Source organism: Haemaphysalis longicornis, unplaced genomic scaffold (genome assembly GCF_048455015.1).
Source record: "Haemaphysalis longicornis isolate Haplotype H1 unplaced genomic scaffold, Haemaphysalis longicornis Haplotype H1 scaffold_5, whole genome shotgun sequence".
NCBI lineage: Eukaryota > Metazoa > Arthropoda > Arachnida > Ixodida > Ixodidae > Haemaphysalis > Haemaphysalis longicornis.
This window is the reverse complement of record NW_027526385.1, coordinates 135,082,002-135,096,090: the sequence shown is the minus strand read 5'-3', so window position 1 is coordinate 135,096,090 and position 14,089 is coordinate 135,082,002.

The window sequence follows — 14,089 nt, the reverse complement described above, 5'->3', positions numbered from 1 at the left end:
TACTACTTGTGAATAAGCGTTTTCCCTGCTCTGCAACAATATGCTGGGTATCACTGTCACCGTCTCGGCTGCGTCACTAAAAACTACCAAATGTACTGTTTGGCGAATTGGTAGCTTATTTAGGAGATAGCTACATAAAAAACACAAACAGGGACGCAGAAAGACGAGTAGCGCTAAGCCCCATAATTTTTCTGGGTTTTTGGTTATTTTTGCACATGAGCTATTACATAAATACATACATACATACATACATACATACATACATACATACATACATACATACATACATACATAGAACTTTATTTCGCAATATATTTCACTGTACATTTCGTGCCCGCAGAAGCGCAAGTCGCTTGTTAGCGGGTCACGGCAGACTCAGGATGCTCACTCAGGGGTAACAATACAAGAGGCAACTCTTTTGCCAAAGACAAAGCAAAAACGAAAACGCCATATACACATAACTATAACAAGATGCACATTCGCACTCATGAAAGTTCACAAAATCTCCAATTTTTGAAGTTCACACACATGTTCATAAGATTTACAGAATATAAACGAATGAGGTAGCAAAAACTAATGAAACAAATAAAACTACTGAATGGACAGAAGGAGCTGTTCGAAATATATCACACTGCTTCTACCAGCTAACAAACCGTCAACGACACTCAATTACTTTACATAATTTAACGAATGTTTAATTTGAGATTTCGCCTTGATAATTCAGCATACCCTTTCTATGTCCTCGGGCAACTGATTGAAATAAAAAGGAACGTAGTATTCTCGGCACCGTTTACCATAGTTGGTATATATTCTAGGCAATTCGTAACGGTCTGTTTTGCGTAGCACCTTAGGCTTTTTTACTACATTTTATATCGAGTACAAAAGAAGTTTCGCAGAAGTACTACTTGAATATACAGATCCACAAAGGAATCCACGCCGGCAATGTACGTTTTTACACCTTTGTTCCATGTTTCGAGGTCAGTACCATATAATATGTTACTAGATATTCGATCCAATAACTTTTCGATTCTGTGTATTCTGGTTTGTGTGCAGGAAGCGTAGACTGAAATTCCATATCGCAGAACAGACTGGCCTAGGGCCTTAAAAACCAGCCGGCGCAGGTTGAGAGCGGAACTAAATTTTAGTTTGTATAACTGGGCGGACACGGTTCTGAGGCGTTTGATAATGTATTCAACGTGAAGCACCCAGGATATGTGCTCGTCAAAATAAAGACCCAGGTATTTCACTGTGGATGAAAGCTGTAGCGGTACGCATTGACAGCCTTTACAATAATCAGATACAACACAATAGATCCCTTACGTATTATTGTCTTATGCGGGTTTCTAAAGCAAATTAACGTGGTTTCGTTCTTGTTTAAAAATAGTTGATTTGTATCCAGCCATCTTACTACTTTGGTTACATCATTTTGAAGTAGCTCTATAGCCTCATTGTAAGATTCCCGCGACAAGATTAGTGCCGTGTCATCTGCGTATTGAAGGAGTTGGGCATTCAATTGATGGTTTGCAATATCATTAACGCAAATGTTAAATAAAAGAGGTCCGAGCACGGATCCTTGTGGCACTCCGTATTTAACATTTATGAAGGCGCTATGCACGTTTTTAACACCCACTACTTGAATGCGATCAGCAAAACAACTGGTAAAAATTTTTTGGTATGGACCGCGAAAACCTATATTTTCTAGTTTGTGTAGCATTATGTTTTTGTCGATGGTATCGAATGCTTTAGTTAAATCTAAAAAAAGTCCAACTACTATTTTGTTTTGATCTATATGCTTGTTTATATAGTCGCTGCATTCTTCTAGCAGATCAATAGTACTAAGTCCACTCCTGAAGCCGTATTGCGTTGGACTTATAATAGAAAATCTATCACAGAAAGATGTAATGCTTTTATGAACAAGTTTTTCAATTATAAGGCTTAGAACAGGGATAATTGAAATTGGTCTGTAATTATTCTTGTCCGCCTTCCGGCCAGCTTTATGAATGGGTCTAATCACCGATACCTTCATGCCCTGCGGAATTACGCCAGTTTCAAAGCACCCGTTTAAAATAAAAACACGCAAGTCCTTAAATCTACAACAAATATATTTTATGTCTCGTAGTCTCAGTCGGTCGTAACCTGGCGGTTTAACTAGGGAAAGTGTATCAATAACCTTCTATAGCTCATTTTCATTGACTGACGGCAGGTAGGCCGAATTCAAAAGAGTAGGGAAAATATATGACAAACCGGACACCACACTAGACTTTTCCTTCAACTTTTCCAAAGAAGCTTCAAAAGTTTCTTTAAATGAATTCGCGATAGTCAATGGGTGTTCCGGAGCAAAAGTATTCATTAAACTATCATCTAAATTTTTTTGCCTTGGCTTGTCCATGAGATCATTTAAAAGACCCCACGTTTTTCTCATGTTATTTCTACACTTGCCAAACTCTGCCACAAAATATTGCTTTTTACTTAGCCGTAGTTTGGCCGTCAGCCTGTTACGAATTATTCGATATTCCTGCTGCAGAAGTAAATCAGATGGGTTATTTTTGCATCGCTTTCACAGCCTATCTTTCTCGTGCGCCAATTCTAGTATAGGCATTGTAATCCATTTTTTCTGCGGGTTACGACTTCTCAGTTTCACCTTTTTAGTTGCGAGTGAAAGAAACGTGTTATACTGACTTATAAGCTGATCGTAAGCCGCTACATGGTCCGTGACTGTTAACAGAGACCAGTCACACACACACAAGGCGGTAAAATAAAGATCAGCTACACATTTACGCAATACAGTGGCTAAACTTTCAAACTTAGAACATCTTGAAGCTATGTGGTCAATACACGATTGAGGTAATCGCGAAGCCAAGATTTCCTCGCTAGTGAACTTGTATATAAGGCTTTCTATGCCAAAACCAGCCAATAAATCTAAGTAATCCGAGGTTCCTCTTTTCCGTGGGTCACTGACATCAATATTAAAATCCCCCGCTATAATAGGGTTTTCGTGGGTCATTTTTCTCAAAAACACTGAAAATTCCTCAAAGAATGAGTGGAGGTCTGAATTCGGAGGCCTATACACAGCAACAAAAACAAAACTAGCCTCAGGCTTGCTTATAGTGAAAGCAAGAACCTCAGCACTTTTAAACTTGCAGCTAATTGTTTCCGCCAGCCATGCTTCTTTTACAAATACCATTATACCCCTCCATTTCTGCCGGGGCGACAGAAATAGTATTGGTGGAAACCCTGTAGCGCATACGTAGTACATTCACAATCTGTGAGGTGAATCTCAGTTATTAACAATACATCCAAGTAAGCAGGCGTATCTTGTAAATGAACATTCAGCAAATCCCAGTTTCCTAAGACTTCGAACATTATTATGTACAACGTCTAGCAACCGTCTATTGAACGTGTCGCTTGATACCAGTCTATTTTCTGTCCATTCTTTGAAGCAGTCAACTTCACTTAGCATTCCTATCTTAGTTTCAAAGAGTTCATTTCGCTTTGTATTCTTACTGTCTTTAAACCCTCACTCTTCTTCATCAGAACGTTTCCATTTGTAACCCACGTGAACTTAAATGATTTGGTCTTGGCAACCTGCTTGGCTTGCCAAAGTAGGTGTTTTGTTTCAGGTGCAAGATGTTCATTAATAAATATTTTTTCCGTTTTCATTGCGTTACGCTTGTCACCCCAGCTGTCCCGTTAAACTCGTTTCTCAAACTTAACGATAATTGGCGGTATCTTCCCTTTTTTCGCCAGCAACCGGTGTGCCACCTCAATACCCTCTGTTGAAACTTGAAGCTTGTCAGCTAAGAACTTCAGTACCACTTGGATGTCCTCTCCGTCAGTTGGCTGTAATCCATGGATTTCAAGGTTATTCCTTCGAGAATGTTTCCAGGTTAAGGATTGCTGCGCGCATCTTCACAATTTCTCTGTTCTTAGCAGCCAGGCTAGCACTCAGTTCATCTGAGTGTTTATGCAAAGCCGCAACCTGTCCACTGTGAACGTCAATGGAAGTTCTCATTTCCTCGTATTTTGTGGACAGCCAGCCCATTGAACTTTCCATGCCCTCGATAACTTTTCCTTGTTTTTCTATCATTTCCAGAATAGAGTCATATTTCGAGGATTGCAACTGAATTGCCTTATCTAGCCCGTCTACGCGGGAACTAACTTCTGTTAGCTTGTTTCCAAGCGAACGTATCGCCTCCATGACATCTCGTAGTGTGGGTTGCTGCTCGGCGGTGTCAACAGAAGCCTGAGGCGGCAGCTTGTTTCATGCGCAGCATGGGCATAGCCAGTTCTGTTTAGCGTCCTTCTTCGCATTGCCAGAACATTTACCAGCGTGACACAGACCATTGCAAACAGAACAACTCAACCTAAGCGTGTCATGCTGAACAGGTTCCAAGCAAACTACACAGTTTGACATGTTTCCAACAGCACGATCGCAGTCCGACGATGTACAAAAAATGGGAAAGTTATACCAAGGTTTTCGCTTACCTATAACAGACAAAACATGTTATTCTTGAGCTGACACCCCGTGGAACTGCGATTGGCTGGCCTGTTCCCGCCGGTTATGTAGGCTGTTGGGCCCGCTGTGGGCGTCACCCGCTCCGCCGAAGGGTTGCTGGAGCAAGATAGTCCGGGAGGGGGGGGGGGTGGGGCTTCGGCGCATGCGCCGCTCGAAGACTGCCAAGGCAAAATCACGAACGGCCCGGCGATCCGGAAAGCGCTCCACAGCGACAAACAGCAGGCCAGCGGGCGATGCGGCTATAACAGACAAAGCATGTTATTCTTGAGCTGACACCCCGTCGGACTGCGATCGGCTGGCCTGTTCCCGCCGGTTTTGTAGGCTGTTGGGCCCGCTGTGGGCGTCACCCGCGCCGCCAAGGGGTTGCTGGAGCAAGATAGTCCGGGGGGTCTGGGGGGGGGGGGCTTCGGCGCATGCGCCGCTCGAAGACTGCCAAGGCAAAATCACGAACGGCCCGGCGATCCGGAAAGCGCTCCACAGCGACGAACAGCAGGCCAGCGGGCGATGCGGCTATAACAGACAAAGCATGTTATTCTTGAGCTGACACCCCGTCGGACTGCGATCGGCTGGCCTGTTCCCGCCGGTTTTGTAGGCTGTTGGGCCCGCTGTGGGCGTCATCCGCGCCGCCGAAGGGTTGCTGGAGCAAGATATTCCGGGGGGGGGGGGGGGGGGGGGGGGGCTTCGGACAAAACATGTTTTTACATTTTATGTAAAACTACATTTTATGTACACATGTTTTGCGCGCGGGAATTCACTTAGGAGTTAGCACTTCGCATAAATCAAATACAGTTTCTCATGTGCATTTCTTTTCCCAGAATCTACAACTGCAAGGACATTTTCCAGTGCCCGTACCACCACGATTAAAAAGCCTGTCGGTTCCACAGTGAAAGCTAAACCACGACCTCGTAAGTTGCCTTGACCACTGTATTTTTTATGGTTGTGAATGCTTCAATTTAGAGATACGAAAATAAGCGATACCATGTACACACATGCATCATCTAAAATTCGCATTTCTTATTCCAAAAAAAGATACATTCCACTCACGTTACTATAGCAAGTGAATATATATTAATTTTAGCATTAAAACGTAGGCTGACTGGTAAAATTAGAATCATTGCAAATCGAATGTCAACATTTTTTTTTCAGCAGTGGCCATGGGTGTCTTTGAAACAAATAATGATATGCAAGGCAATCATTTGGCGGGTTATGGCTTTTGTATTGAATAGTAGTTGTAATATAGGCCCCTAATTGTGTGGGTAGATTCAATGTTTGGTCCGCGCCTTTCCGGCAAGATAGCTGAGTTATCAACGTAAAAATTATTTCGAAAAGAGACTGTGAACCGTAGTTAAAACGTAGCCGTAATGAAATCTTACTAGGGGATATAGCCATACGTTTGGCGATTATTGGAGTTAACGTTGCAGGAGAAGTCAACCTGGGAAACGTAAAATAATTTTAAAAATAGGTCAGTGTGAACGGGAGCGCAATAAATAAAGACATCGCAAGGTATAACAAATACACGCTGAAGAACCATGATCTGGTGAGCAGACTATATGACCTACATTTAACTATACAACCGATAAAACTATAGAAAATTCGTTGGAGATTCACCACAGACCTTTGAGAACATCAAAAGCATGACGTTATTCCGAAAAATTCTTTAGTGTGCTTAATAACGCTTTAGTTCGGTGGAATGACTACGGCTGACTAGAGGATGACAAAGGGGATTCCGATACGGCTTTAGAAGAAGAAAAAAACAAATTTCAATAGGGACGTAATATGGGTAACTCCGGAGGCAAAAGTATTAACTCGAGCGGTGGTGGACAGAAGCGGCTCGTGGTCGATGGGTGCGGAATTCCTCCTTCAGTGTACCTAGTGGGCTGCCAAAGATGATGGCGACATTCAAATTGACAGTGAAAGCTTTTGTTGTGCGCTACAGACAACTAAATTAGGTCAAGCACACCTACTTCGCTCACAAATATTTCAAAAATTTATCACAGTCCAAGATTTTCTGTAAAAGTTTTGAATAAAAGTTACCTTGTTTTCTTAAGTGAAGGCTGAAAGCGAATTATACTGATTAGTGTTTGCGTTGATGGAGGAACTGCGGAGTAGATTCTAACGTTTAAATATTTTTGTTTAGGTGCTATATTGCCGTTTTTTTAAATATCCTTCTCAATTTTTATCGGCCTAAGGGTTCTTCGCCCAGCCCCTTTTGAAGGTGATAATGCTTAATGAAGAAAATGCCCAAGAGAAAGCGGACATTACACTCAGCAAGCTTTACAACTGTGTTAGTATAGCATCTCTGATATGCAGCATTTAAAATTGTTTTGAGGTTCAGGTTGTACAATTCACGCCTCTAAGTGGTGCATTACTAATAAAATCATCTGCCGGTAGAGATTGTAAATTAGTAACTTGTAACTTTAATACCTCATACAACCGCGCGATTGCTTATATCTGTGGTGATATACGAGCTAGTAACAATCACCAGCCTTACGGACGGAAGAAACACGCGGAGATGGATGGAGGAGGAAAAAAAATATACAAGGCTGCTAACTAATAAGGAAACAGAACACGGCCCAAAAATACGACTCGGTGTAAATGTAAGTCACATGGGAACCCGTGGATACTCTCACAAGTTGGACGATCTTCTCGGGAGTGGACACGTTGGTTGGAGCTTGGCTGGAGGTTTGTTGGTGCTCCGAGGAAACATTCTGGAACATGGTCGGCTGGTGGGGCGCTGGTTCGTGCGGTTGTTTTCCTGTCCGCCTTCTTCTCGGCAATAGCAGGGGAACCGCGGTCGCTCACCCATTGTTGGGAAAAGCGGTACCTGGTCGACAGGCTTCTCTTGCTTTTTTGCGACCACCTCAGGTGAAGGCCGTAACGCCCGTCTTCTACCCAACCGGAATCCTCTTTTTCTTTTTGTGCCTCTTTTCCGTGGCGCATATCCACAGAATGTCGATTGGCCGTACTGTTTGGGAAACTGTCTTTTAAACGGAATGTTTCCGGTACTTCATCACAATACATTACCCAACGCCAAAACAGTTTGTACAAGTTTGTTCATTGCATTCGTTGCTGTATTTGCGCACAATATTGGTATTATCACAAACCACCTTTAATGTGGCGGGACCAAGCTGCCCTGTTGCAATTGCTTCTGATATGTTTTGTAAAAATGTTTTAGGCCAATATTTTTGTGATGTTTACATCCGATATTATATCAGACAAAGGAGAGCTCTCCAGGTTCTAGTGAAGAAAACAAGCCGTGCTTGTAAGTTACCTGTTAATCCAAAATACCACCACCCCATTTTATCCCAAGATTTTTAATAACGACGTGCTATTTTCTTCGTGACAGAAACAACCCATTCCGTAATAACGATTTCTTGCAGGATAATTTTCTATGACGACCATCAGTACGGGGTTCGTCAGAACACTGTTGTATGGGCATATGTGAGAAAAAATACAGAACAATTAATTTTTATCAGAGGTTGAACAGCTTGCTGCCGAGGCATAGGATAAAAGCGCCAAAACCTGAACATGAGCTCACGTTCTTCAGTTCCCAGTAGGTGCATATGTCAATTTAAAAACAAAAACCAGGCATTAGGTTATTGGACCGCTTTATATAACTATATTCATTAAAATTCTTTAGTACACTTGTACTCTTTACGGGATTTGAAGGAGAAAGTCTCGCGATAATTCGTGGTGATATATTTCGTGGGAACACGTATTTGCGCTGAGATACCCTCTTTTGTTTTTGTGTTTTGGCGCAAATTACTACAACCAACACCATCTTTCTTGTGCTATGTCTGCTTTTCATTTTTTGCGATGATTCGTTGTTTAGCAACGCGAATTACATCAGCAAGCAGACTGGCACATACAACACTTGCCTGAAAAGGGAGTTCCACGTGATGGTCTGTACTTTTTGTAGTCACGTTCCGTTATTTTCAGGTGTACCACAGCAATCACCGTTCCCACATTTTTGCATGTCCTAATCAAAGTTTTCAAAATTTTGTGAAGTTGCACGCTAGCCCTTTAGAGCTCTCGATACGTTGCGCCTAGCGTAATAGAGTATTCGCAACTAAGAAAGTAATACAGCAAGCACAACTTTTGTTCTACCGCTGTCAACGTGTAGAGATAGCAGTCTCGTTGTGCCTCTGGCACAATACCGGAGCCATACAGAATACTGGAATGATCCAACAGGGAACGCGCCCTAAAAAAATTAAACTGAGGAGGTCGTGATATCACTGTTTGCGTTATCAGCTCTGTCAAGCTTTTAAAATTCTAGCTTTTAAAAATCTAGCTGAAAATTCTAGCTCTGTCTAGCTTTAAATAACCAAGTGCCCATTGAAAAGTTTCCCAGAGTAATGGCCGTATTTTGTAGAATTCAATATCGGATTTCACCACTTAAAAAATGCTATTTCTGCGCACTAAATACGGCCTGGATTACCCCGATACAATTGCATTTGTCACGAAGAGTATCAATAACAAACGACTTAGCTTTACGAAACGCACTCCATGTGTTCTTACAAGATGAGCTACGTCATTTTATTGTGGCGGAACTGTTTTGACGCAATTGTGTAAGAGATTATGCATCCTGAGATTACTGATACTTCGACTACTAAAAGTGCGTTTTTCTTCTTCTAATTACCTAATTAGCCCTTCTTGTAAGCAATTGTATAAGGATATAATTAATCTTTCCTTGTCCAACCCTCTGTATCGTTCGTTCTTCCGAGCAGTAGGAGTTATGGATGTGTTTAGGCAGGTTACATTTATGGCTTCTCGACCATCTCTGCAAACATTTTTATTATATCTGCCTATTGGCGCGGTCTTAGTAAACCATGACGTTTAAGAGAAAGGGTCGTTTTTCACATTGCCAATCAACATCCTCACATGTCAGAAGCGACGCACAATCAACCACTTATTCTTGGCAGTTACTTGAAAGAAGCGCGTTAGCTGCTAGCGCATCCCAGTGTCACCTGTGGATACACCTCAAGGCTGGCTTGGTGAAACATATGTCGGAGTGGATTCCTACTCACTATTAAATCATATACGCGCTTTACATAATGCTATGAGGAAGACTTACTCAGAAGCTTCCTCGTAACCTTTCAATCTTACGTCATCGGCTCCGACCTAATGCAGCATACACCAATGATTCGTGTTTGCACATTGAACTACTTACAACACCAGTTGCAAATACTTTCGCCCAAAAGAGATAATTGAATGTTTTGCGCAGTCACTTCACCTAACGCAGATTTTACACTAGCTTTGCTACGCAACATACCTGATATGGGGTATGTAGAACGATCAGCAAATTAAAAAAAATGAAGACACATGCCCTAAGTTTTATAAGCAGCGCAAGGACATTAATGTCTGTTTTCATTCCTGATCGACACCGGGTAATACACAAACTGTTTCTTTACACTGTCATAGCTTTGCGATTGCTGTTTCCACATGAAGTTTGTTAATTTATCTCTAAGCGTGCATCTGTTTTCTGCAGTATTCTCTACTGGGCCTATCTTCACATTTGCTCTCCCGTAACACAGTAGCATAGATGCGACTTAGTACGCCCGTCAAACACTGTGTTTTCCAATAGAAAGCTTCCCCCTCTCCATGTCTGGCAAGTTCAGAGCAGTTTTTACTGGAATATTATGTTGAGCTGGCTGAGACAGGCAGCACAGTATGCCCAGTGGCTGTCGCTTCTCGGCAACTAAAAGTAGCGAGGGTGTGCCGTATAACATTTGTGCTCCTTCGTTTGTGCTCGTCGAGTTACGTTCCCATTTGTCATCACCACTATTGGCGTTGGGCTCGTATCTTTCAGCGTTCCAAACGTAGCGAGCACTTCTTCTGGTGTAACTGGGAACTAAAATAAAATCTGGGAAGCACGGAGAAAAGGAAGTTGCGCATTTAAAAGCTGAGTGGTATTGTCGTAAACGAATAAAAGATATTCGCAAAAAGCATCAGCAATGTGAAGTAGTTCCATCAGTCTTACTTCATTGTATGTAATTATGAATACAGAGGCGTTAGCTGCAGTTCTATTAAGGCAGGTAATAAAAATATTCAATTGGTTTTTTATGTTGTTCTGCTGTTCAGCAAATGAATTTTTGAGAACGTTTTTTAGCCTGTTTTAAGAGAATGTTTGGGAGGCAGCAGTATTTCTCATATCACATAGCTAAATTGGAAATAAGGGGCAGTCTTTTAGCTTTTTTAACATAGTGTCTGTTTTCCGCATACTTTCTAAGAACCCTGCAGTCATCGTTGAATTTTTCGGATAGCTAAATCTCTTTTTACATTTAAGCGTGGTAGTACTTCAAGATACGTCTTTCACCCTCCGTTGCGGCTCAGTGGCTAAGGCGTTGCGCTGCTGAGAACGAGGTCGCGGGTTCGATTCCCGGCCGCGGCGGCCGCTTTTCTGATTGAGGCGGAAAGCAAAAACGCCCGTGTGTACGAGATTTTGGCGCACCTAAAGATCCCCAGATGTTCAAAATTAATCCGGAGCCCTCCACTACGGCGCGCCTCATCGCCTGCGGTGCGTCGGCGCGTTAAACCCTTCAATAAATAAATCAATCAATCAATCAATCAATCAATCAATCAATCAATCAATCAATCAATCAATCAATCAATCAATCAATCAATCACTCACTCAATCAATCACTCAATCAATCAACTAACCAATCAACCAACCAACCAATCAATGAACCGACCAACCAGTCAATCAACCAACGAATCAATCAATCAATCAATCAATCAATCAATCAATCAATCAATCAATCAATCAATCAATCAATCACTTAATCACTCAATCACCCAATCAATCAATCAATCAATACGGCTTTTAAAATTGCAGAAGAAAAGTTATGCTTTGCTGCACTTGCATCATCATTGACATAACGAAAGAACAATCAGTCACCTGGATCGCTTCTCTGAATTGAACTGCACCAAAAACAGATGTAAATTGTGAATTGCGTTTTTTCAGCATGCACGCGTCAAAAATAAGCAAAATGGGAAAATGATCGGTGAGATCGGTTCCAGCGTCGGCAGAAGATGGTTTTGGTGACATTTAGAAAGCACATGGTCTATTATTGTGCGTCGACTATTGCAAACGCATCTCGTGGGCGCAAGTATCAAAGATTCAAGTCCAAATCCATCCAGTAAAACAATCAGTGTATGCTGCACACGATTTATATTCGGAGTCAAGTAAGTTAATGTTGAAGTCGCCTACTAAGAGAACGTCGTTATTTTCAAGTGATAGTTGGCTTAGAATTGGATCAAGATTAAACAGAAATTCAGTCAAAAAGATAAATGCAACCAATAACAAAAACTTTGTCGTGTGGAAGAAGTGATTCATTAGTTTCGATCCACACCGAATCACGAAGGTTTTTGTAAACAATAGATCATGTCTGCGTGTGTAGGAAATATCACGCGAAATAAAACCTGTTGTACCTCCATGGCTATCAGAAGTTATGATAGTACTTTGTTCAATAAGATGTGAAACTGTACAAAAAATTGTCAGAAACAGAGAGCCAAATTTCAATTATGCATATGGAAGAAAATGAATGGTTAAGCGCAGGGATGAAACTATTGATGGTGTCAAGGTTTCTCTTAAGGCTTCTTCCATTGAAGTAAACTATAGAGTGGTTGTTAGAAAGACGGAATTTGGCATCTTCGGGGGACAGCAAAGCCATCGGCTGCCAGGGGAGAGCAGTTTGTCAGACGGGTACATAACTCAGAATTATGTAGAAACAAGCAAGTCATGCTCAGTCGCGTTGCGAAAAACTTTGTTTTTTTTTGTTTTGCGAGCCTTATGTGACAGTTGTCTGTCCACCGGCGTTGCCAGTGATGTTCTTTGTTAAGCGCTAAGGCCTTAGCAAAGCCGTTCGTGTTGTCGAAGATGAAATACTCTTTGACAAACACAGGGACATTGGTTTTCCCAGACAACCCAATGTTGCTTGTGCGCAGCTTTGCCTTCCGAGCTTTCCGAAAGAAGTCTTTTTTCCTTTCACGTGAGCAAAAACAAACTATTATTCTCTTTCATTCTGCTTTTTGACATATGAGGTACCCGGTGTACGATGTCAATGGCAGTTGGCTCTACTGGGCCCTCGACAGGGTTCGCCGTGTACTGCAAAATGGCATTGCTGTCTTTGCTTTCCGTCACAGGCACTCCCTTCATTTAAATGTTGTTTGAATGTACAGTATCGCTGTAGCTCGGCCACCCTTTTTTTTTCAAGTGCTGTGTTGCGTGCCAAAAGCTCCTTGTTCAACGCTGTCAGCTCAGCCTCTTTGGCGTTCATCGAAGCATACTCTTTGTTGAAAGGTAACACTTGTAAATAGCTGAACATGTTCACCGCGCCCGAACAGGAACGGAAAATTTCCGTAAGAATATATGACAGGGGCTCGGCATAAAACATGCAAAACATGCATTGCATCGGTGCAAAACATGCATTGGGAAAGTTATCCGGTCCGCCTCAAGTTCTTTCTTTATTGTTCAATAATAGAGACAAAAAGCTTCAAAGGATTTGTAGTTATTATCAAATATGTAAGGTCCAATTTACTGGAAGTCTGTTCAGCCGGAGAGAATAAAGAATGGCAGTATTCCTTTAACACATCCCCTCTCAGCTTAGGCTTTGTTAAAAACACATCCACGTTCTATATTTTGTTTATTTCTTTAGAAATCGAGCTGAGATATCGCCAGTACATTTAAGGTTTTGTTTCAATTAAAAGGCAAAGTAACATCGAAATGTTTACTTTTGGCACTTAACAACAACCTGTGTATTTTTTCTCGGAATGGACGCAGCGATTCGCTATTGGCAATTTTATTCTTTTCTGTGCGTTTGCTCCTGCTCTTCAAATGTATAATCCTATCAACCAAAGGATTCTGGCGACTTGACTTATGGCGGATTCGGTTGGGCGTTTACGAGCGCTCTGAAGTGATCTGAAAAGCGGCCGCGCCTTAGGCTGGTAGAGTTCGAGCACTCGAACTACCTTTGGCTGGTTCTTTCGGAGCGTCAGTCTCCGACTCGGAGCGCTCTCGACCGCTCTGACTTTGAAGTGACAGCGTGGCGCGATCTGACCGGGAGGACGGGTCACGTGACACAAACCGCCGCGGTTTACCACAGCCGGATGCGAGAAGCAGCAAGCGCGCATGCGCGCCCGCCGCTCCTCCCAACATAAACGTTTGTTTTTGCCCGGCGGCTTCCCGCGCTGGCGCTACAGCCGCGCTGCTCCGAGATTGCCGATGGATTCGGTTGGTACGCTGCCTATCGCGCTCTGATTGCGAGCCGCCTGGGCATCTGGCGAATCTGAGCAAGAGGACCGGAGCGGCCAACCAAATACGCCATTAATATGTCTCGTAGTAACAAAACTGCAATGCATTTTTAACAGTATCTTTAGGCCTATTTCAGAAGGCAATAGCATCATGGTTTCGTACGTTTTCTACTAATGCCGACAACTTATCTAGAATCCCGTTATCACTAGCCTGATTAAAGTTTTTGGAAGTTTTGCGCTTCGGCGGAGTCTTTAAGGAGTTTTTTATGGTGCGGGAAAAGATAACAGTAATATGGTGAGGTAGGCCATCTTCTACACGAA